The following is a 26,228-nucleotide window of genomic DNA, read 5'->3' as shown; positions in this document are numbered from 1 at the left end:
GCAGGGCCGCACTGACGCTGAGGAGGCGCGTGTGTGTCTTCCACTAGAGGGAGGCATTTTAAAAGTCAACAGAGTTGCTCCTCATTAGGAGTCATTTATGGACCAGGTGCCGCTCATAAAAGCGCTTCAGCTCAAGCTATTAACTTCATTAGCTTTGCCCAAAACATTCCCCTGCATATCCCACCGTGCAGCTTTTAAACAGCCAGGTGCAGCATATTTTACGCCGAGACTCTGAATGCGTGAAGCCGCACACAGCTTTAGTGTCATTTAACCCAATTTGCTAATATTTTCACTCAGAGTAATTGTCATCAGCGGATTGTGTTTGGCTGCTCGGGAACCAGAGTGCGGCGACATGTTTGGAGGTGTCAGCCGCTGATATGATGAATGCCTCGCACATGCACATGAAGGTGACTGGCTCCGGCGCAGCGCAGTGAAACCCATGGGTGGGCACTGTAAATAGTGGAGGGGAAATTACCATGAAGGCTGCTTTTGGCGGCTGCTCGTCTGCATTGTGTCCTGTCCCCGTGTAAGGGGGAGAGTTTTATAGGAGCTCATTTGTTCGGGACCCTTGGCCCCTCCAGGGTCTGTCATTTCTCAGACAAGCCAGGCATTTCACAGCTTGGTTGGAGGGGGGGGGGAGGCCGGGAGCAGGAACACCCTCGACCATCTTCCATAACTAACAGCATCAGACACACCCAGGAGCCTGGACCAACCTCTCTCCCTCAAATATGCTCATGGGCAACTATTTTGTACTAGCACAATATCTTTTAGCAAAATACATTAATATTGATATTAATGAACGTTTGCTTTTCAACATATTCTGTTAATCTCCACTTGTAAGTTCAAACGAATTCAAATCAACACATTTTCAACCTTAAATCTGCGTCTGTTGAAAAACAGATCGCTCAATACTTGTTCTGACTTGTATTAGTCAGGACATCAATACAATATGAGAGTAAACACTTGAGGCAAAATTATACACGGGTACAATGAGAGTTCAGGAGACATACATTTGAATGTGCTAATGATGTAAACAAGTGTTACGCAACCGTCTACACAAGAAGTTCAGGAAATACCAACATTTTTTTTCACAACGTTGACTTCACGAACCATTAACTATTCCAGGTGTGGCACATAAGAGCCTCACCGCTTACTATTAATGCAATTGTACTAAAATCGGCTGCAGTTCACCTAGAGGGCAGTCTTGAGTTAGTCCTCCATGGATTGGCGTGAATGGAGCTAAACGGCTAAAATGATTTACATTATTATGTTATATCAGAGTTTAAATAAGAAAATACTAGTCCTTTCATTTTCCCCCACAGTGAGGGCATCTTTGCGCATATGATGCTTGCATTCTGCAAATGCATGCTGATTGGTCAGTAAGGGATTCACTCGCAAGACTGTAATAAACACAACTAATCATCTCAGTTGATGGGCGACAGGCGGTGTGTGTTCATGGGCTTTGGGGGCGGTGCTTTAATGAGAAGGCCAATGGTGCGAGGTTGGTAGTATCGGTTGCATTTTTTCAAAGTGTAGCCCGCTTTTGCTAACTTTTCCAGGATTACCAACCCTAGCTTTAACTTGTTATTAACTAGTATATTCCATGATCAGACAAAACCAGTGTTTTGTGGTGCCTGACGTCATAAGTACTCAAAGAAAGGTATTTTACGTGAACACTACAAAACATACAAATTTGAAAAGGTTCAAACCTAATCTAATGGCGCTATTTTTCTTTTTTTCTACCCTTTATATTCAAAATAGAGGAATTTTTTTTTATTTACCTCATGTAGAAAATCAAATATCAGACTTTGTTTTTAAATACTATAAGGATTTGTATTGTACAAAGTGTTTGGGATTGAGTGTATCTGCAAAATGCTCAATTCATCAAGTATTTGGCGGCTGTGGCTCAGGAGGTAGAGATGGTCGTCCACTAACCAGAAGGTGAGCGGTACGATCTCAGTCTCCCCCATCTCCCATGCCGAAGTGTCCTTGAGCAAGACACTGCACCTCAAATTGCCCCTGACGGCTGTGCCAGCAGTGCATGAGTGATGTTTGAGAGAGAAAGTGCTGCACATTAAAGATGCACTATATGAGTGTGTGTGAATGGGTGAATGCAAAACTGTGGTGTTTAGCACTTTGAGTGGCTGTCCAGACTAGAAAGGCTCCATATAAATACAGACCATTCACCATTTACAGACCATTTATTTCCATAGTTTTCCTACACTACACATTCTTGGCAACAACGGTATTAGTAAGGATTAGTAAGGATTTTACTGTACAGGCAAGATTTTTGGAAGTTCGATTTTTTGATCTTGATGACTTAAAGCAGAAGATGTGAAGTCCTGTCTCTGCTGTTTAGATTCCTGTGCTTCTTATGTTCAGACATTACCCTTGACCTACACCTCCAAGACCTCAGGATTTTTAGGCAAGTACCATGTAAGTGCAGTGGATGTAACGAGTTACTTAGCTATCATCCGTTAAAAGTAACAGAAAATGGCCTCAAGTGTGAATAAGACTGCTAGTGAGGAGTGGCACCGATTAGCATTTCAGTTTGATTACCAGTGATGCTCTCTGATTGTGCTTTTTAACAAGATAATGAGACATTTTCATTGAGCGTGTCTGCAGGCACAAGATTGGAGACAAGTTTTCTAATTGTTCCCTTGTTCTTAGTGATTGTGATGTGCTGTGGGTTTGAACGCCACAGTCATCCACCGCAGCCTCCCCCTGCGACATTCTTCAGGCAGATTCCATCAAAACATATACGACAGGGCAAATTAACAGCAAGTGACGTATTTTAGGGTTAGTATGGATGTATATACAGAGCCACTGGTTGTCTATTGTACGGCAGAAACTCATGGATGAGAAGCTGACGAGATACAGCGGTGTCTCCAGTTGAAGATGTTCCTTCTGAGCATCTGCTCGCTTCGCTTTGTGTCTGCGTTTCATTAGCTGTCATCCTCATACCTGAGATCTGCCCTGCGCCTCATTGTTCAGCTGGTTAACTGTACAGCCGCTTAATTAGGCACAACTTCAAAGTCACGCTCCACGTCGGCGCCGAGGTGAGCCAGATATTTATATCGCGCAACGTCGTCCAAGGTCCTGAAAAATTAATGGTTAGGAGGAATCAGGCTCAATGCTGGCAAAGACAATTATGAATCAATCGGGTAGCACCAGGTGGACATTTTGAGGCCACGTCTTCCTTCCTCTGCTTCTCCTCACCACGTCGAGACACTGCTGCAGGAGGTGCAGCGCACTATCCTCCTGAGCATTTCCAGCAATAAAGACCTCAGCTTGCTTTCATCCTACTTTCTGCCAGCTGTCTCCGCTGTGGCAAAGCTGGGAGAACAACACGGGCGAAACATGGGCAATAGACTGCGACTCCGCTCGACACTGTACATGGATTTACACCACACAAACATTTCCCACAACATGTAGGGAGTATGAACCTGACCTCTAGAGCAGAACAGCAATCAACATGTTGAGCCAAATCCACAACAGCAGCTGAAACCCATGGCGACAGGACCGGGGAGGATCCATCTGACAATTTGTGACTTTCTGAATCCAACAATCCTACAACCTCGGTAAGTTTTACACAGTGAGTGGTCAGTTATACAGAGTTGATGAGTGCAGAGTTTGAGCTTCTCTTTTTGTTCTATTTTTCCATTTGACACACTCCTGCTTCTGTCACTTTTTGTAAACAGCCAGGAGAAAACTACCAGAGTTTTTTTTACGATAGGTAGAAAAAAACTGCTCATGTAAATTTTTCCAGGATTACCAACCCTAGCTTTAGGTTTTTAGGCCGTTTCAGGCAGCAAAAGTAGTTGGTTCAATTTAGGCAACGAAACGTCTTGGTTAACAAAAGATGATGGTTTGGGTTAACGTTGACCTCGTCTTGGAAAGCCTGTCAAACCACAACTTCTATGTGACTCAATGGTGTGGTCCAGGAGAAATCAGAACCTGGGTGTAAAGAGCAACATAGGCCGTTCACTCAGGGTGCAAATAGAATAAAAAGAAAAGCAAATGTAATGTTAGAATTCTAGATAGCACATACCAGAACAAGATATACAGACTAGTAAGATACAGCATTTCTTCCCATACATTAAGAGACACTGTTCCTGCACACCAGAATAACACGTGTTCTTTTTCAGCTCTGTATTTTCACCAAAAACAAATCTTATCACAAATTCAAAAATATATATGCCTTGAATTTGAAGGTGCTGTTATTGACTACCACGCTTCCTTTATGTCGCCTTATGTTTGACTTGATCATTGCCATCGATTGTTTAGCATTTTGTTCAAAGAACACTTGATAAGGAGCGTGCTGACAGATAAGGTTAAATTCATTGGGGGACGATCATTGTCTATAGACTCAAAACACAGTAATGATTACCGTTCAATACAGTATGCAGGTGGAACACAAGGACAGAGATTCAGTGGAAGCAGAAAAACAACACATCTCAGCCCCTGACGTCTAATGCTGACCTAAGGCCGTCTCGCTTTTGCTGGTCTCCTCCTTTGTTTTTCCTATAGTGGGAAAATCCATCCATCCATCCAATATCTATACCGCTTATTCTTTGAGGGTCGTGGGGTGAGCTGAAGTCAATCCCTGCTGACATTGGGCAAGAGGTGGGGTCCACCCTGGACAGGTCGCCAGCGTATTACAGGGCCAACATACAGAGACAACCATTCACATTCACTCCTGTGGTCAATGTAAAGTCTCCAATTAACCTAAACCCAAGCCGGAGCACCTGGAGAAAACCCACAGAACCACAGAGAGAACATGCAAACTCCACAAAGAAAGACTCTAGGATTTGACTCGGGAACCTTCTTGCTGTGAGGCGACAGTTCTAACCACCACGCCTACTGGGGAAAGGTTTTCTCAAACCAGTACCTTCATTCTGATACCTCTTACTCATTTACAAATTATCATGAGTCCAGGTTGGTGGATGTGTGCATGTAAACACACACCAACACACACATACACACTCGCATTGGAGTCTGACCCCTCCAGTCAGCTGACTCCTCGTCATATGTTGTAATCTGTGGCTGAGCACGGCTGGGGTCAGCAGATTGCTTATGCTGATCCCAGTGATTGGAGTGCAGGTGATTACCATAAGCAATTTAAATGTTATTGATTTAACCTCCCACATGCTGTAATTGAACACTGTGGCCAAGGCACCCAAAGGTAACCCCCCCCTCACCCGTATACCACTTCCCAATTCTCTTCTTCACTCCGGCTGTTTCTTATCCTCTTTCCAGCATTTTTCAGCTCCCTCTTTTATTGTTCCATGCTCCCTCTCACCTGCTTCGGTTCTTCCCCCCGCTCACATTAGTCTCCATGCTAAACATGTAGGCCTCTCTGTCAGCCTGTATCCTCAGGCAAGGGAAGCGGTGGAAGCACCGATCGCCAATCAATAGGCAGTCTGTCATTGTAACAATGGAAATGTTCAATTGACATCCGGCAGTTGATAATTTACAGTCTCACCATCACTACTATTTGGTTGCGTGTGTGTGTGTGTGTGTGTGTGTGTGTTAAACAGGGCTGGGATGAGTAGAAGCCGAACATAAAACTTTTTTTTGTATTAATGAGAATCATTTTCTGATAATTCCTCTCTTCAATAGACCATCATTACTAATCACCAACTTTAACACAAAAGCCCCCTTTTTTTTACTTAATTACAATTTTGCTGTTTTTAGATAACAAGGACGGCGTGATTGTAAATTACAGAGTGGAACTGACAAAAAAATGATACTGGCAATTCTTTCATTAAAATATTCCCAAATCTGTTTCATATCTTCTTCATTATACCGAGCCATAATGGAGGACCAGATTCAGCACTCGATCAATTAATAAATGGAGAAAACTCCACCTGGGAGACACACTCGTGCATTCTCCATTTTTCATTATGCGCTGCCATTCCTCATGAGGGATCACAATTTCTTGTTTTAATATTTTAGTGTTCTAACTTAAGCTTCAGAATTCTCTCCAGGTAGCACACTAGATCATCTTGACATTTCAAAGTACTGAAACCTTTGGAATAAAGTGTTTTTTATTAAATTCTATTAACATAATTTATGCTTGTCAGGTGCCCCACCTCAGTGGCAGCCGGGGTTGGGGCTGTGGAGAGACTCAAGTGCCATATTTCATCCCCAGGTCCCTTCAGATGGAAGACTTTGCTGCTAAAACACATGTGAAACGCTGGTGATGATTAGTGCAGGAGACAAACTGCCCAGTATTCAGTGTCATTTTTCACTTCCTGCTTCAGCATGGCATAAACCGTTGGGGGTTTTTGAAGAGTAGCTTTTGGGTCAGAGACCACTTTCCCATATATGTGTGTGTGTGTGTGTGTGTGTGTGTGTGTGTGTGTGTGTTATTTTCGAGGGACATGACAAATACATGTCATGGTGGTTGCTTCCTTTCATTGAGTGAAAAGATTCCAAAATCATTTCAAGGAAACTTTCTCCCTTTGCTGTGATGAAGTCTCCTGATTTCCATCCACGCGAAATAATTCAAGCTACATCAAACTCTGTGATTGATAATATTCGGAAACCTCTGCAGACGCTGGCACATTGTGCAGCACGGCGAAGCAAAATCGCAACCACGCCACTCAGATGGCCTGTTTGGCGTTAATGAGTTCTGCGGGAGGAAAAATCAATAACCTGGAGGGAGGCTAATTAACTGCTAATCATTCAGCCCCATTTTGGCAAGACATAAATGTTGCCCAGTATGAGAAGCCAGGTTGATGGCAGACAAATCTAATTATCTTTAATAAGGAAGTAAAAGCTGTTAGGTCAGATGTTGCTGCAGGAAATAAGTGTTTAGCCTCCAAACTGAGGTCACAACATTTCAGGATTGCATCTTTATAAAGTGTAAGCTATACCAGAAAGTAGCAAACTGTTGTCCTCAACTCCATGTCAAGCCTAATATACCTCAACAATGTCATTTTCAGGAGGACTCCCGGTGCCAATTTTATACCACCTTATATATTTATTCATGCATTTCTCTTCCTTTAGTGTCCATATAGAAGTAATCTACTCAAAAGGTGCAAGTCATTGTTCTTTCATTTGTAAATTAGCCGCTAGCCATGTGCCATTGCGGTCTAACCTAGCCATCTGGATTGGCTTTTGTGAATCTAAACGCTAATGATGATCGTCTGGAAAGGGTTCCTTTCACAAGACAGTGGCAAATGGTCTGCGTGTTCTGTCCCCCATATTAAAGGGACACTGATCCCTCATCACACATCACTGGTTGAACGCATGTGCGCGTAAACAAAATGCTCAGTCAGTGTGTGGCCGAGCGGTGCGGAGAAAAATAATGGACAGCGCGTGAGAAAGAGAAATGGTGGGGCTGGGGGGGGGGGGAGCTCATTAAAACAAGAAAAGCCCTGGAGGGATGCTAAATGCGGCAAAATTACAGATGTGTTCACACGTCAGGGACATGGTTTGTGTTTAAATATATATATATATATTACATGCTAGCAGGGCCACCCTTATTACTAAAAAATACAACACTTACTCATACTATGTAGGAAAGCAGGGGACACATTATTATATTTAAGATAAAGGCCTAGACACTCCCTTATGTCAGGTGCAAGTGCATCCAGTTACTCTGTTATGTCATTATGTTATGCAGAACTCTAGCGTAAAGCCAGATGTAAATCCTATACTGCTACATTGCACAAATACTGTCCACAATATTAATATTCCTTCATGTAGCCACAATAACAGAAGTGCAACTGACACTCAATCTTGAAACTTAAGACAGTTTTAGGTGTTTTGGATGTATTTGAATCAGTTATTCTGTGTGGTTACTAACCGTTGTGAATGTGTGGAGGCTGGCCTGCACTGACATGAGATTCCCAGCCTGAGTTATTACCCGAGTCCGGCCCTCGAGGCGACTTTGAGTCACTATGAAAGTGCAGATTTTCTTCAACTGAGCGGTATTGTTTTCGTCTGGTGGTGTGAATACACAATCCTGCAGTAGATTTGTTAAGAGGGGGACATACAGTAAATCTGGCACCGCACGAGTTGCAGCATATTACTGCAGCTTAGCATATTTTTGTGTTCTTTGCTGCCCTCATCTCCTTTGTCCATTTGCAACTATGGATGCAAAGTTGGTGAGATCTTGGTGAGAGATTTTTTGGACAACTCACATCTGCATCAGGAGATCGGTTCAACCAGGTCTCTATTGTCTACACCTGGGAACAACTGTGCCACATGGATACTCAGTCTCAAGAGACCGGAGATCTGTGTGGAAATAAGGAAAAGGAAGAGGGGAAGCAAAGTCAGAGAGAGATGCAAAGAAACCATGCCTACCATTGGTTGAGCTTGTCAGTTGACATTACGATGTTGACCAGGCTACCTATCGAAAGCATCACGCACTTCACAGAGACTTGGCTGAATCGTCTTACCTTGGTTTTCGACAGATAGATGGTGCAGCCCTGGCCACATCAATGTTAAAGAACCATGCTGCACAAGGGGCTTTGAAAATGCTGGATGTTAGAAATCAGCCATGTTACCTACAGAGAGAGTTCCTGCATGTCATTGCAATACCGATGCTGCTGCAGACCTTGCATCTGTATCCCATCATCCTCATCCCCAGAGACTTTAACTATGCTTCCTTGTCTTCAAAAAAACAAACCCAAAATGAGGGAAATATACAGTTTAGAAGCGTCTTCGTACCATGCAACTTCCTTCCTCTTCAAAGACAACAGACCTGCAAATTTGTTCAAACATGATTTTTTGGGGAAAATGGACAGCGCTAGTACACGAGGTCTCATGGTCTTTTCTGATGTGGTGGTTTGCCACTGACTCCAGGGGTCCCACAGGGATCAGTTCTCTCTCCTCCTCCATTCACCCTCTATACTTTGGACTTTAGATATGACAAGGAAACTGTCACCTTCAGAAGTTCTCATCAGCCAGGCAGCCATCGTTGGATGCAAATCAGAATTGAATATACAGGAACAGATGGAAGGTTGTCAAGGGCTTTGTTGACTCATATGAGCTCCACCAACCTCACATAGACACTAGCATGGCAAAGGAGAGGGTGATAGACCTCTGAACCTGGACATGTCCCATACAAAAAGCACCAAAGACGTCTCCATCTGCTGAGGAGACTGAAATCCATTGGAGTGTGTTGATTACTGTCTTATTTAATACAATATTGCTACATTGTGTGTATTATTAACAGCCTATATCTGCATAGGTGCATATAACGTACATAGTTTTTATCACTCACTCACCCTTTTTCTCCGAGCTGCTCTAACAAGTGGATTTCTCCTGTGGGGATTGATAAAGTTTTATCTCATCTGTCATCCCCCCAATGACTAGAATCATGGAATACAGGGTTGAGATAGGGTTGAGACGCACCGCAGCAATATCAGAGCGCATCTCATTCCGCCGGCGCTTTCCATTTGTTATGGAGAGGAGTGCAACGAGTGGAGCAAAGACGCTCGTCATCAGCGGCGACGCACAGTGAAAAAGGGAAAAGTTAGATATGACAACGATAAAAGTTGATCAAATTGTGTATTGATTCATTCTGTAATATATTTTTATTTTTTTGTCATATTTGAATAGATCAGTTTTACTATGCTCGACATGTCCCCTCAAAAGATAGGGTTTTTATTAGATGTACTCTGGCTGGCTGTTTGTATCAAATGTATTTGGCGACAAAATCTCAGGTTCCCAATGGAAGAACCAAATAGGACGCTGGAGGAATGGAGTGCTCCAGTTCAGACGAGACCATGGGCGGCTGTTGGAATTTGCTGAACTTGCAATGGATCCATCATGATATCCTCCCACATAACCTGTACCAACATTTTAAAGTAAATGAAGTGAGTATTGAAAATATAATCCCTGACAAACTTGGAGGGGGGGGATTGTTCGGGTGGTCGGATCAGTCTTCCAAGCCAGAGGCACCATAGTTGTCATGAGTAAGTTTATATAGTTCTACAATACCAATACAATACCTTACTCTGTTATAAAAAAATAAACCAGTGTGTTTGTTTTCCCTACAGTTTTCTTTTACACCTGTGTCCTGTCAATACATCTTCACTGCATTTATGTTGCGTTTGCTGCCGTGTGGTTTAGTTCTGTGTTCTTCGTGTGTTTTGCTTGTTGGACTGTTCACACGTCAGTTTGGACTTTTGGACTGATCCTCAGGGTTCTGGATATCTGCTGGCTCCCCTTGTGGATCTGCTTGCTTGCTCAGACTTTTTTTACTTTTAGTTTTTCTCACCACTCACTAAGCTGCATCCCTTGCTGTTTTATTGAACTAATAAAACTCTATACTCTGCCTGGTCATCTGAATTTGGGTCCTTCCCTCACATCTGTTGCTGTGGTTGTTGCAGTCCAAGGCAAGCATCACGCCAGGAGCAAAATAAAAGCTTATTAAAAAAAGATGCAAATGGACGTTTTGGAAATGCTTCCAAGAAACAGGTATAGATACACAGTTTCAAGTATGGACATGAATTAATAATAAAAGTAAAATAATGGCGTTTGGTACATTATTTTTTCGAATATTTTGGAAAATACTTGTGGTGTGAAGGCTGTATGCCTGAAAAACTATATATAATATATTTTTTTCAACATTTAAAGAGACGAAAACTAGCAAAAAAGAACCTTTTTAAAAGACCCTAAAATTACACGTGGAAGTATCTAACTGGAGTCAATGTGCACAGCTACATAGATAAACTACAGCAAATGGTACATGCGCCATCGATCAATAAAACAACCGCTCGAGTGATGAAGGGACATCAGAGGAGGGATTCGCACAAAGCCTGGACCTTTTCTATTCTTTGAGGATGTGCCAATAACCCGCAACATTAAAACCAGTTAGTGGTTTTCCATTTTAGTAACATCGAAGACACAATATTATTGTTTTTTCAAATGTAGATTTTTGTACAAGGATAATGCAGGGTGTCTGCTGGACATGTCGTACTAAGACTTTACTAATGTGTCTTCTCTCCCCTCTTTTCCACCCACCTCTCCTCTCCTCTCTCCCACACATCCCCAGCCGGTCGAGGCAGGTGGCTGCCCACACTCATGGTTCTGGAAGAGTCCTCCTGTTTATAAAGGGAGTTTTGTCTCTACACAGTCACCAAAGTGTTTGCTTATTGTGGGAACTGTTTGGTTTCTCTATAAATGTGTAAGGTCTTGAGGTAATGTATGTTGTGATTTGGCGCTATACAAATAAAACTGAATTGAATAGTTAATAGTTATCTAGGAACATTTTCCCAGTAAATCAGTCCATCCAAACGGTTTGTTGGTATATGTTGTAAGTGTTAGTAAATGGAACGGTACATTTACTGTATTTATTTGGCACCTTTCTAGTATTATCAACAACTCAAATAGCTACAAAACAATTCCATTCACACACATTCATACAGTGCTAACTATACTATGCACAGTGCTTTTTCCACCACACACCATTCACACACCGCCGGCACAACTGTCAGGGAAAAATACTCCAAAGACACCTCAGCATCCAGACTGAATGAGGTGGGGGATTGAGCCACCAACCTGAGTCTTGACTTGTAATTTCATAATTCCGGCTTAAAAGAGGTTACTTTGCTCAGTATGAGCAGCACCACTCCTGGGTGTTGCTGCCCGGAGGTATTAGAGATACAGTAGCTCATGGTGGTAACATGGACGTGATGAAAGCATGAACATAATAACAGGGAAAGCATGGAAGGCTTCACCACTGGCAACTTTCCCTCATTTGCTTGTCAGAGGAACAATATCATGCTCATGTTACTGCCTGTTGCAGGACTTATTATGTTGATATTACACTGTGTCGGGTGGCCCTGATTTATACCTGGGTGTTTGTGTGGTACCAGTCAAATATCTGGACATGATATGTTAATGATGAGTTTTTTTTATTGATCCCTTTTTCATCAAAATTAATGGTATATAAATATAAAAGCATTTGAGCTGCTGCCAAAGTCTGTTTCTATAAAAAGCAACAGTTAGTAGCTTGTTAAATACTTGGCATGTCCAGATGTCTGATGGGTACCATATGTTGTATCACGTTTTCAGCATAAATCAGTATGAATACGTGCTGCAATAACTTGTCACTTGGTAACCTGGTAATATGGGTCAGTGAACAACCCGTTAAATGTTGGTGCATATCTGGATAAGGGGGCGGATCCAGGTTTTCTTTGTTCATTGCGGCAAATTTCAACATCTTCAGTGTTTGGCCATATTTCGTAGCCCTTGATGAAAAAAAAAAACAGGTACATTCAAGAAACTGATATCTATGAGTGTGTGGAATTTGGTGCCGCTTGATTGAATTCAAAGGGAACTGTTAGGCCTTGGCAGAGGCATGAGCTTTGCTGAGTGCCATTTTAGGAGGAGGTTATGTTTTTATCTCTGTCTGTTTGTTTATTTACATATATGTTTGTATATTTGCAAGCAAGATTATGCAAAAACTACTGAATGGAATACCATGAAACTTCCAATTTGGTGCAGCTTGATTGAATTCAAGGGGACCTTGACAGAGGTATGCGCTCCACTGAGTGCCATTGTGATTGTTTAATCATTTTGAATTGTATCGGCGATTCTGCATTTGTTGGGTTTTTCAACAGTTTGTAACCTGTCAACAGACACATTGACACCTATCAGACATTTTCGAGTTTCCAGGTAACACAACTATATACTTTTCTTTCTTATCATTTTACAATTAGGTTTAGAACTTACTTAATACCAAAACATAGTCCGCTTTGCAGTGCTGCCAATTTAGCGACTTTGTCTCTGACTTTTCACCTTCCCTAGCGACAAAAAATCTTGACTAGCGACAAATCTGGCGACTTTCCACTACTTTGGCAATCTCTTCTTAGCGTTCTAGCGTTCCCAATGTTAGATCTGTAATTGTCCGACCGTGTTGTCATAGCAGCTCATTCTATATAGGTGAGCTGCTGTGACAACACGGAAGTACATCTACAGATCTAACACGCATCTCAGCGATGTGATTGGTTGGCAGTGTGCATTGCAGGCAGACACAGACCTGAAACCAAGGATGCTATGATGCCTATCGCCGTGCATGTGGCTAAAACTCAAATCCTTATGAGCACTCCGTAGCTATGTCCGAAAAATCCATTCATCCCCATGCACTGTATAGAGAATCACTAGAGGTTGTTCACTATATAGGTGATTGGACATCGAACATAGCCCATTTGTATGAACAGAGAAAATTGGGCATATAGGAAAACATACATATACTAATGATTTTAGGCTACTGGCCTGTAACTATCGACATTTTGGCATTTTACTCTCAGTACTGTACCGCAATGATCCAGACTCTCTAAACTAAAATGACGGTAAAATCTGAAGGCACTTTACTCGTAACACATGGGCACTGCACAGAGCGTGGGACAAAAAGTTACAGTAGAAGAGCTCTGCCACCCTGCCTGTCCTGTCCCCAAACTCATGTATGAAGGTTACTGAGCTAAGTCCTATAAGGTACGGGCTTAGCGCAGTAACCTTCATGCATGGGTTTGCAATCATTACAAAAGTTAAGCAATATATCTACTCCTGCAATATTATGAGAAAACACAAATAAAACACCTTATAAAATCTCTGGTTAAGCATACACAGCAAATTCTCTGAGAGTCGACCGACAACTTTCTCACACTCTTGGTTCTGTGGGCGGGGCAAGAATGTAGGGGGGGGGGACAAGACACAAGATACAAGAATGGGATGGCGGTCTGCAGCGTGATGCAAATTAGACATATTTACACAGTCTAGCGACCTTTAGCTACTAATAGCTACTTCTGGTGAGATATTTTTGGCAACACTGCCGCTTTATTCGGAAACCTTTGACAGGCAGTGTGGGCTCCTTGGTGTTTAAAGACCTAATAAAATACACAATCAGAAATGGAAGACATGGCTGCAGGTTGTTCAGCGTGTGCTGAAGGGATGGAACTGCCATCGTAGCAGTCTGCTCTTGGTAGGCAAAGACGTCAGAGCCGGGTCGGACTGTTCTGGTGCCGCCGACGGGTTTGAGCCTGCCAGCAAATCTGGGATCTGGACACAGCAGCTTGAGGGAGAGAAGTATGGAGACAAAGCCTAAAACAAAAAAGGTGCAAACAGATTTATCTGGCCTGTACGCGGTGTGCTTTGGCTTTCACCCTGTGGCACTTGTAAATCAATAATTGAACGGAGCGAGGATAATAGCTACTACACACACCGCACACTCTCCGCGTGGTGAAGAAAACTCATTTGGAGGCAAAATAAATTGCTGCTCATGGTCCAGAGTTGCTCACCTGTCTCCTCTCAGTAGGATGGATGGAGAGCGCTGTTGTTGTGCACACATTACCGTGTATACTGGGATTCTGTCCATGCTTTACATGTCCTCCAACATATATACAGCACATCTGCTCCCCACCCCCACTGACTGTCACAGTAAGTCTTAAATGTGAGACATTATCCCCCCCCCCCCATCTCACAGATCAGAACAGCCACCCGGCCCTGGTGACATCCCTGTGGTGAGGTCTGCTTTACTGCGGTTATTCCATAATTACTTTGTGAAATACTGACACAGGTAGATTCCTGAGCAGTGTTTGTGGGAAAAAAAAGATGGCGAAATGTTCAGAGATGAGAGAATAGAGCTGCTGCTCTCAGAGATTTGAATGCCAGAGTAACTTCAAGTCATTTTGTTGCACACTGATGCTTATGTGTCACGTGGGTATAATTCTAAATAAATATTTTTCAAAAAATGGTACTTGAAAGTCCAAGAGCAATGTAATCAAATCTTGCTAGCCATGTATCTCAAGGAATCACATTCAGAATGAATAATACCAGTGGCGGCTGGTTAACACGGGGCGCTGGGGTGCCGCCCCCTCCAACATCCTGAGACAAAAAAGCCTGAATAGAAATGTTAACAATAAATACATCTCTGGGCCTGGACACTTTTATTTACAGCGATTATTAAATGTTAAATGAAATGAAATTCTAATGTGATTGGTCTACCCTCAACACTGTTGCAGGTATGTCCGTCACTGAGTAACTTCCGCTGTTAAGTCTGGCTTAAAAAACAAACAAAAAACTGTGCCCCAGCCAGTAAATTTTAACACCAGCCACCACTGAATCATTCTATGGGACACGATTTATGAGCAATGCCAGCTCCAATACAGGAAGTAGAGTCTCGTTGGTGTAGGGAAGCAAAAAAAAAATCCTGACGAATAACATGTTTTAGTACTATGATCAATATATTTCCCGATTTTTAACCGAAGAGTTCAGTAGCCTAATCTTTACCATATTTTAACAATAGCTAATACTGAATGTCAGAATTGGTTTCTTTTCACAAGGCAAGTATGTGAACATATGTCAATGTCGTCCTTTTGGGAAAGGATTCCACGTGTTGGTAACGTTCCTTTTAGATTATGCTCCATGTTGACATGAATCACGTCATCTCCACAGATTTGTCAGCTGCACATTCATGCTGCCAATCTCCTGTTCTACCACATCCCAATGCTGTTCTATGGAGGTCACTGAACTCACTGGTCATGTCCATTAAACCAGTTTGAGACGACTTTTGCTTTGTTAAATGGAACATTATCCTACGGGAAGTAGAAGATGGTAAACTGTAACATAAAGGGATGAATGTGGTCGATACTCAGACAGACATTATTAATAAGTATTAAGAGCTGAAAGTTTGACAGCTGAAAGTTTGACAAAAAAACATTCCCCACTCCATCACACCACCACCAGCTTCACTGCAGCCTCATCTTTCTGTTCTTGGCTGACGGCAGGGGAACCTGACATGGTCTCTGCTGTTGTAGAACTTCCACCTCAAAGTTGAACAAGTTGTTCATTCTGAAAAACCAGTCAGATCGTTCTCCTCTGACCTGACTCCTCCGCTGCTCACTGGAGGTTTTTTGTTGTAGTTTGTTTGGATTTTTTTAGAGACTTAGAGACATTTGTATGGACATGAATGTATTCCTGCGCAAACAAGGACATAATCAGCTTGAAGTAACTTTTTGGAATAAACGGGAAGTTATATATTTCAATAGTTGGCTGAAGCATCTGAATTAAGGGAAGTAGATATTAACTTTATTTCCATATATATGTATGTAAGTTAATCAAAGAATCATATTTTCTGATATTCGCCGAGTATATCCGTGGGGTATTCAAGTCCTCAGGAGGGAGTGGGTCACCCAGTGCAACAGTGTAACTTAGTGATATACTTTTTAATAGTTATTAGATAACAATGAGCTCTTTCAGGGTCTGGATGCACACAGAATTTGCAGAAGCAGGATACATTTAATTCCATCATCATATTCCCTCTAATCCCTTACACACACTTTGGTTATATGGTGTGTACATACCTTGTCGTGACTGGATTTAATTAAATGTACATTTTATGAAAATTCTCAAACTGCATCCAGAGAAATTAAAAGTGTTTTTTGCAGCACGGAGGAGGTCTGGTTTCTTTAACGTCCACCAGCCTTGCCAGGAGGAGCGGAGGAGCAGATTCATTTTTTGACGATGGAATCGATAAAAAGATTTTCCAGTCCCCCCCACTTTTCCTGTCCTCCTGACACAGACACGTCTAATTTATTGTTTACCTTGCACTTATCGAGCTTTGAGCATTGTTAAATCATACCTTTCAGCTGTTTAATTTCACCTTGCGCTAGACCTTCAGTCCCCCTGAGCATTGTCTTTATACATGCTATCTGCACCGAGTACAGAGGAGGGATGAAGAGAATGGGGAGAGAGGCAGACAGGGAGGGAGGGAGGGAGAGAGAAGAGAAAGAGAGGGTGCTAATGAAGCTTTCCTCTCCATTATTTTGGTCTCTCCCCTCTCCTATGGCTTAGGTGCTCCTGCATAAAATGCTGATGTGGTTCCCCTCCTCCCTCCCCCAGGTCTTTCTTCTCCATCTCTTCCCTGTGGCAATAGATCAGATTTCCTCCAGGGAAATCATTACTTGGCATCATTACCATTCCCAACACTTTTATGTACTACCCCTTGTTTCCTCACTCCATTGCTTGATTAAGTTTAGGGAGGGGAGCATGAGTAGGGGGGGGGGGGGGGGGGGGGAATAAAGAATACCTTTTAAAACCAGCCCCAATAAATAGGTCTTGGAGGAGTTGCTTTGATTGGGGTACTTTGAGGGTACCCATGTGAGTGCTGTCTTACGGGACGACTCCAAATTTAAAACAAGAATCTCCAGAGTTTCCCGTGAGAGCCTCGAAAACTACCGCGATTGGTGGAGACCGACCGCGGCAGATGTTCCGGCTCAACCTTTATTAGCAATGGTAATGAATTTAGCAGGTTGCTGACTCCGCAGAAGATGTTTGCACCGGCTGAAAATAGCTGGAATGTTTTGATCAGAGGGGACTAAGGAGAAAGTAACAGTGGGTACTGTTCTCAGTGTGTTTTTAAAATCCAGAGTGCTGACTCCCGAACTTATTCTGAGACGCACTCAGGTTTACTGCAGAACTAAGGTTGCACCAGATAGTAATAAAATTCAGATGTATCTTTATTAATGATAATTCGGCCGTTAAGTAATTTCTTTTTCAAACACTCTAATAAAGATGGGTCGGTTTAACAAAAATAAATCATTTTCTTTCATTTTATAGTCCTACAAATGAACCAGACAATAATCATCACATTAATCAGTAATTAAAACTAGCCTTGGTTACAGCCCTAATTAACTGCATGTCTCTCCAGTGTGGAGGAGTTTTTTTTGCTCTCATGCTGTTCCCGAGGTTCCGCCTGAGCTATTCTTTTTTCCCCTTTCTCATTTTAAAGTCGTCATAATTGTGTGTCCTACATACCTTCACCAGCTACTCAAAGGGATAATTAACTGCAGTGAAAAGAGTATCCGTGTTATGACGCCTGAACCGCGATGGGGACTTCTGAGACTTGATTTGTGTTTAACTTCAGATTTGTCTTGGGCTTGCATTTGACTTTATTTTACACACAAAGATCAGTTTAGTTGCTATTGAGGAGTTTCTACTCAGGCAGTGAAAATAGTTGCATAATGTTTTCCGTGGCCCCAGCCGTGTGCTGGAGTGATGTCACCGGGGTTATGTCAGGTTGAACTGTACACAGCGGGGACGTGGAGTTTGAAAGACATGAACAATTACCAGGGACGGAGAATCTAAGGAATGGATTTATATATATATATGTTTTACCGTATAAGAATCAATTTTCTGCAACAACAAGATAATAGTATTTAATGATTCTTTGTTGAAGCTCGACTGGTTCCACTGATTATACCAGTAGAAGCAGAAGAAACAAGACAGAGTCGTAGTTGACATGTGACAAATAGTGAGCATGTATTTTCTGTAAAACTGGATAGAGCTGTGCTGATTTTATTTTAAATCCTTTCTGTAGCATGTTGATTACAGCTTTAACTCGCTCCCTGCATTGCTGTATTTCTAAGACATGTGCTGCATATCGATAATTCATACTCGGTAGTTTTGGTGTCTTTGTTGTCCCTGCAGGCAGTCCCAGGGTTGTCCCGGTGCCTCAGTAGTGCTGTATTGGGCTGAGAGGCCCCGGGGTAGAGCCCGGGGCGATGGCTTTGGCTCAGCCGCTCTCCAGAGACAGTCCTGCTCAACCGGTTTGCTCCGTCTTTAGAGACAAATACGAGCTCTCCAGTCCCCATCAGCAGCAGCAGCAACTCTGTCTCCCTCTTCTTCTTCCTCTTCCTCTCATGTTCCGTTTCTCTCCCGCTCTGCCCACGTATTCAACCCAAAGTTATTTACACCCGACGAGTGCTGCACGTGGGCGTGCTCTTTCAAAATGTGCAAGTAGGGTCAGGGGTTCAGCCGTGGAGGCGGCCAAAAGATGTCTTTCATGATTTCACCGATGCAAACACATCACGCCAAAACAGAGGAGGGACAGGATGAGAGTCACGTTGATAGCAGCTGTTCAAAAGTATGAAAATGTTGGAAATCTAAACACATATTTAGTATTTAACAGCAGCACAGCCTGCTCCTCTTGCCGCGAGACTGTATCCGAGCAGCAAACAATCGCAAACTGTCACAACTGTAAGTCCCTGATGATAGTTGAATCCGGTGCTAATGCAGCTAACGGCGCAGTTTCTGTTGCTGGGGGTGATTTCCGCGGCAGCCCCGCTCTCCAACTGACTTTTTCTCCGTCCCTGCTTTTGGGCGTATTAGAAATGAAGCTCCGTCAGCCGCTGCAGGCCTCTGAGGGGCCTCCTTGGCCTTTCAGGCTGGGGCTTCCCGACGTATTAGGGGTGTCAGGTTCTATGACGGGACGGTGAACAGTAATTACAGCGAGGGCCGCGGCCCCCGTCAAGTCCCCCCGGTGTCAGGAGGACAGCGCTGTATTGGCAGGAGGGAGACCCCAGCCCCCGGAGTCTCCAGAGGACCCATTAGGACGGAGGCCCAGTGTCCTGATCAAGCCAACCCCTGTGCACCTCCACAGCACAATTACGGCTAGGCCCCCTCATTTGAGGAGCTCAGCGCTGTTGTTAGCGTCTCCTCAGTCCACAGCCTCCTTAATAACGCACTCAGAAGCGAGACTTGGCCGACCGGCAGTCAGCAAGGTGGGACGTGCAGGGGGAGTTAATGATGGGGGTTACGGCTTCTGTGTGATGTTACATAAGATTTGATTGGAAGAGAGAGATCCTGACCTTGCGGTGCACTGGACCTATTACTGAAAAAACAACAAGTCTGCAGGCTCCGTAATAAGGATAGTTTGTGTTAATATTCAATTCAGGGCACGTTCTGCACGTCTTACCTCTGAAATGAAGACATAACAGGTTATTCAGGGTTAGAGGTGTTTTATTTTGATTTTTTGCTCACATACTTTCATTCTAACGATGTTTAAAAGTAAATGACGCGGCTGTAGACGCGTGTTAGATGTGTGTGTTGTGTCGTAGAATAGTTGAAATTGCTGAATCACAGTCAAAGTGTATTTTCTAATAACTCACAAGGGTCGCTGTGACCTTTGACAGGAGGCTGTCCAGTCGTGAAGATTGTAGTGTCACTGTTTGTGACATATGTTTATTGAAAACTGTTCTTAAGGGAATTTGTTATACTGAGAGGAGACAATGACCTTGTCCTTATTGCAGTTTCGTACCAGGAGGCTGGCGGGGGGATGGAATGATGAAGCATGATTCCACGCGGCCCCTCATGTGTGGAGTCGGTTTCCTGGGCCCCAGAATAAAAACAGCAACAACAGAATTACAACGACCTGAGGGTGTGGACATGATTCGAATACAGCAGGTCACAGATCTAGATCAAAGAGAGACATTTAGTATTATTTGAATCACCTACTAACACACTGAATAGTTAAGATACTGTTTTTGAGGAGCTGCTGGAAGAATGGACAACCCACCTCTGGTACATTACTGATGAGTAACTTATTTATTCATTCAAGTCTCCAATTGTATTTAATGTAGTGTTTGTTTTGTGTTCGTCTAATATGTTGTCAGGAACCTTGGAGCACGTCCAGTGCATCTGTTACATGTATTATTTTCCATCACAGCAGATCTGGAAATACTATACGCATCATCATGAGCTCTAAGAATCACCAAGTGTGCACGTGTGTGTGATTTGGTCACGATGCAGCCGTATTTCCTGGCTTTGTGGCAACAATATGTTGACGGTTTAAGAACAGAATACAAGTGAGGTTTTCCTTCATGTGTGAAACAGTCCGACCAATGATTAGAAGTTGATGTTGTGTGTTGACTTTGTGGTGATGTGTGGTGATGTTTGCAGGATGGAAGTAACCTTAGTAATGACTCTGAATGACATTGTTTGCTGTACAGCTGATGGTTTCAGACCACTGTTTTTAAAGTGATTTTAAATTTTATATTGTGTTTACTTTGAAATAACAGTTTAAGAGATTTTGTTTACTTTGCTCTATAGTTTCCGTCTCAGGATTCTTTGACTTGAGCTTGAACAGTTGCACTAGCATGGGTTTGACCTTCATGTCTGTATTTATTTGCATTAGGGTGGAGGGAAGATATTTCATCGCATATCAATGAATCGTTTTAGACAATTCTGTCTCTTGGTTAAGGATCTGAAGGAAACTGTGCTGAAAAGCTTCCTAAATGAGTCCTGTACAGTTTCTTGATTCATGTCTAACACTGGAATGGAATTTGTTTCATTTCATTCATTAATTGTTATCATCTCCCCAAAGGAGGTAATGTTTTCTCCCTTGTTTGTGTATTTGCTAGTTAGCAGGATAGCGTAACTGGAGGGATCACCACAACATGGTGTAAGGATGTGATATTGAGAACGGATAATCCATTATGGTGCAGATCTGGATCAGGGAGTGGATCCAGGATTTTTGTATTCACTTTCTTCAACATTGTGACAGCGTTTATCAACATTTTCACTGATTTCCCAGGGAGTAATTCATGGATCTTGGTGGAAAAAAAAAAAATCACAGCATATCAGTTCCCTAAATATGCATGAGTGTGTGTATTTTAGTGCAGCGTGATGACTAAGGGGGCTTTTAGGCCGTGGCGGAGGTATTACTCTACTGAGTACTCTAGTACTCTGTTTGTCATATGGAGACACGTATCAATATTAGAAAAATATCCATTTTATTCCGATTGATTTAAAAGATATCATCCGGCCCTAATATGTGTAGGTTCTACTAATGACAGGATATTTGATTGTCCTTGTTAAGGTCCTAAATTGACTGAAATATGTTCCACTAGTCTAGCTGGACAGTCCCATCTAATATAATACAAAAGAAAATGTATTTAGTTTTCCCTTTCACCTTTGTAAATGAATAGAGGGACTTGGAACAGCCAATTGAGGATTCACTTGCCCCCCTTTGAAACAGCAGTTTACTGTTTTGAAAAAGACAGCTGGATTGCTACTGCCAGCACGTTTTTAGGGTTTCTGCAAACGGGTGGGAAAAAAACATGGTCCACCAAAGTGTAAGTGTAAGCCACCCTCGCTCCCTGTGCATCTTCACAGGTGAGAGACAAAACCGAGGAAGATCATCTTAAAAGATCAAATAAGTGCAACTAGCAGTGATGAAACTCTTGCGAATGCTTTGCAGATTAGAAATTCTGAAGCAGAGCTGATGAAGACGAGCTCTTACATTCATGTTGAGGTGCAGCCTTACTAAAGGAGGAAAAAGAAAAAGACACAAGAGTTAAGTTGTGAGGAACAAAAGTGGGAGTAAAACAGAAATGAAGAATAATTAAAGAGGGAGGTATTTATTTTCTTTACCTGAGTAAAAGTATATAAATGATATATACAAATATTTCACGACAAATAATATAACTCAATGGAGAAACAAATCCCCTGTACCTGAGGTATTATTGTTTTTTATTTAAATTTACTTTGATTGTTTGTATTTGTTAAAGTTCTTGAGTACATGTTCTTATAGTAACAGACGTATACTACTGTAATCTCAGTACAAACTTTAATAAATGACCCACACTCTCAAATAGCAGCAATTTACAACAAAGACCTTTTCTCACACTCACACACACACACACACACACACACACACACACACACACACACACACACACACACACACACACACACAGCCTCGAGCTACCCCACTGGTTTGTTTACGTTCGTTATCTCTGAATAGACTCGCTTCAAACTTCACTCGAACAACATTCACCTGTTCCACATTCAGGGGGTTTCTGCTTCCCCTTGAGTTGTCGAAAGTCCCAAAGCTGTTGTGGGCCGAGTGCTAAAGTCGCTGTGGCTCAGTGACCTCGATTCCTCCGCAGGGTGACCACGTGCAGTGACGTCTCAAATGAAACAGTATCAGTTGTCACAAAGAAGCAGCTAAAGGCATCAGGCCTGTCATCGAGACTCTCAGTTCCAGCTTGAACCTTCTGTAGCTACCAAGCAAGACAAGTTTCTGTGTGTTTCACCTTTCAACTGCGAGGCAATTCAGAGTGTTTGACATGAAACGTAGAAGGCACAAAGAAAGGATACACAAGACAATGTAAGACACATGTAAATGGGATTTAAAAGTGGTACAATAAAGCAGAAGATAAAAATAAGCTAAAATAGAATAGAAATTACAGTGCAGTGTAAGATGTGCCTAAACAGTCTTATCTTGCAAGTCCATTGGCGAACAGAAAAGACCTTAAGCCTGAATGTTTTACCAAACCCCGAGGTCAACTGAGCTGGAGAATGTGGCTTTGTGCAACATCTTAAATTAATACCCAATTCTAAATATTTATTCAGCGGTGGATTTTTTCGTTCTGTGAATGTGTTCAGCTATTTGTCCGGATGCCATTGCCTCATGGTAACCAGAATGTCTTTGCTTTCACCTTTTTGAGGGTTCAGAAATGTGTGGCAGTGAGTTTCTGGGAGTTCCTTTCCGATATGTATGCCACAGTGGTAGGGAGAGATCTTGTCGACCTCACGCCACCCTAATGGAAGTGCATTGCTTCAATATGCCAATGATCTCCTAATGGCCTCCCCTTGAGAGGACCCCTGCAAAATTGTCTCCATTCTCCTCTTGTAACGGGGGGCCACACTAGGTCGCGGAGCATCGCTTTCCAAGCTGTGCCTCTGTCAGCCCGGGGTTACTCACTTGGTGCACATTTTGGGAAATGGACGACCTCTTGTATCTTCAGATGGAGTATAACTGCCGTCTGCATCGCCTCCTCCACAAAAAAGGGGCAGAAAGCCACTTTGTTAGGCATGAAGAATTACTGCCGACACTGGATTTGCAAACCAAGCTGGAAAGCACCAACTTTCCTTCCTGCTGCCCAACTGACCCCTTTCAATTAGCTGAACCTATGACGGCTACATGCAGGGACTTGAAAGCTGTACTTACATCAACACCAGCCGGGGACTTGCCAGACTTTCACCCGTGTGTGCATGAGGATGGCTCCACCTCAGGCATTCTGGTTCAGAAACATGGCTCCCATTACTGTCCTGTGGCATTAGATTCCGAGCTGCCTCCTGTAGTGCAGCGACTGCCAGCTTGTTTCCAAGCTGTTGCTGCCACAGCTTTCTTAAATGAAAAGCCCCCCCCCAAAAAAATTTAAATGAAGAAATCAGATGGGTTCCACATGTTCTGCTTTTTGTTCTTTGGTTATGAGCACCTGTGACTCCCGGCACATGACAGCTGCTTGTAAATCAGGCTAGGAGGTGACCATTAGGTGCTTTCCACTTGGACTTGGTCTCACTGTTTAAGACTTTTTACTTCTCGTAGCGTCAGTGAGACGAGAACAACGACCGATCTCGCAGCGTTTGCTTTTGTTGTTGCAGATTAAACGGATATTTTGGAAAACCTCTGTTTTTGAACAAAGAGTGAACAACAAAGTTGACTGAGAACTTTCTTTACGCTGAAAATGAATACTGTTGTGTAAAGTGACCAGGTCAGAAGGAGATGAAAATGAAAATGATCATCTTTGGAGATAAATAGTGAGAACTTTTTCATTTTTATTAATCAACACATTACAAATACAAAATAAGGCAGACATAAAATACCATAACAGAAACAAAGAGAAACCAACAGATATACACTGCCAGTGAATATACAGTATATTAGGTCAATATTATATATTCACACAATCATATATGTATATATAATTACAGGATAAGGCTTTTAACACTTTACATTTCTATATATTCGGAGCAGAAAACCCATCTTAATTCTTAATAATAAAAACATATGACACGTCGTGCGTGTCACTGAAGCCTTCAGTCAATCAGCAGAGTTGTGACGTCACAGAGGCGGCCCCGAGGCGCTGCAGCTGGAGGAGAGCAACGGTCTGACTGCAGCCGGCTCGCTCCCACCATGTTTCAAGGTCACGTGACCCGGTGACGTTTTGAAGCGATTTGCTCCCATTGGTCGAATCAGATCATTCTTTGTTACGCACGATTGCAAGGCATTGGTTGATGCAGGTAGATCATCTGGGCATCATCTCTGCAGACTCCCTGCTCTGCCTGTTCTGCAACATTTGATCCATTAGTTGTTACATTACAATAATGTCGTCTGACTGCAAGTCTGCCATCAATTACACAGATTTTGATGCACTGTGGAAACTTAACATTTGATGCAACTTTAATGCAATAGTGGACGCTGCTGGTAAACAAACAGTGCTTACTTGTGTCACTATGGTACAACAATGTGCATTAGGGATCATTTCAGCAGTACGGTAAAAAAATATAGCAAAAGACAAGGTAACACAAGGAGGCGCTTACTGTGTTGCGTCAGAGGCAGAATAGGTGCACGCATGGTGAAGAAGATGGACAGTCACTGCGCTGGTGGACAGTAGCGGCGGTGGACTAGTGGTAGAAAAGACGGCCGTCAGACTAGAAGCTCACTGGTCCGAGGCCACGGACAGACAAAAACATACCTGGATATGGACCATACCTAGATCTGTTCAAGTCCGAGAGGGCTCTCCCTACCCCACTGTCTAAGTGCCCCTGAGCAAGGCACCTTACTCCCCCAACATCTGCGCCCCGGGTGCCGTCCATGGCTGCCCACTGCTCTGTGTGTTCACTGTGTGTGTGTTGTGTTCACACGGATGGGTCAAAAGCAGAGGACAAATTTCCCCCATTTGCATGTAGCATGTGTGAGGGACCAATAAAGGAATCTTAATAAGGTGAATGGTGAATAGATCTCAGTGGTGGGGCCGCTGTCTCTCCCACAGAAGAACCTGGTCCAACTCCCTGTCTTCCCACATACTGCGGGACCACAACCCCAACAGAGTGGGCGGGTCAGAGCCAAGCACCCTCTCCCTCTCGCCGTTGTTTATTGCAAATTTAATAAAGGATTATCTTATCTTAAACTGCAAAGCTGATTGTAAACGTGTAACGTTTGTCATCTGTTATCGTGACAATAAATGGATTTTTAATCTGAAATTATGTAGGGATTAAGTTAGCCATGCTGCTATTTCATCAGCAAGAGAGGAATAACAGATCCAGCGTTTCTCGGCTCCTCACACGTCCGGGTCCCAGCTTTCAAATGATAGACGGGTGCAGGTTGGGTTCTGACGCAACATTTCTGGGTCGGACAGAATTTGTATACTCTAATCTGCATCATTGCACGTTTCCTGTTCTTTAGATGATGTCGAAGGTATTCAATTCTGCACTGAGTTAGCAAAAAAAGAAAAAGCAGAACCATTTCTGTATGGATCTGGCTTTAGGTCACCGTCATGTTGAAATTGTTCCTCAAACTGATGGAAGCACATTACTGTTTCAAATGTCACTGTATACTGAAGCATTAAGATTACCCTCTACTAGAAGTATAAGAGGCCTAGAAGAGCAGGTACACGGACGTGTCCACATACATTTGG

General features: G+C 42.8%; 1 long non-coding RNA gene across 1 annotated transcript; it reads right to left on the bottom strand.

Annotated features, from left to right (window-relative positions):
* Positions 1-6,745: 6,745 nt before the first annotated feature.
* LOC117757477 lies at positions 6,746-25,503 on the bottom strand. Its single transcript, XR_004613127.1, has 3 exons — positions 25,255-25,503; positions 15,851-15,852; positions 6,746-6,756 (listed from the first exon to the last, which is right to left on the bottom strand). It is a non-coding gene; the product is annotated as an uncharacterized LOC117757477 (long non-coding RNA).
* Between the last annotated feature and the right edge of the window lie 725 nt (positions 25,504-26,228).

This window comes from Hippoglossus hippoglossus, chromosome 23 (genome assembly GCF_009819705.1).
Source record: "Hippoglossus hippoglossus isolate fHipHip1 chromosome 23, fHipHip1.pri, whole genome shotgun sequence".
In the NCBI taxonomy this organism is placed as follows: Eukaryota; Metazoa; Chordata; class Actinopteri; order Pleuronectiformes; family Pleuronectidae; genus Hippoglossus; species Hippoglossus hippoglossus.
The sequence above is the reverse complement of the archived record's forward strand: the minus strand, read 5'-3'. Positions and strand labels throughout refer to the sequence as shown.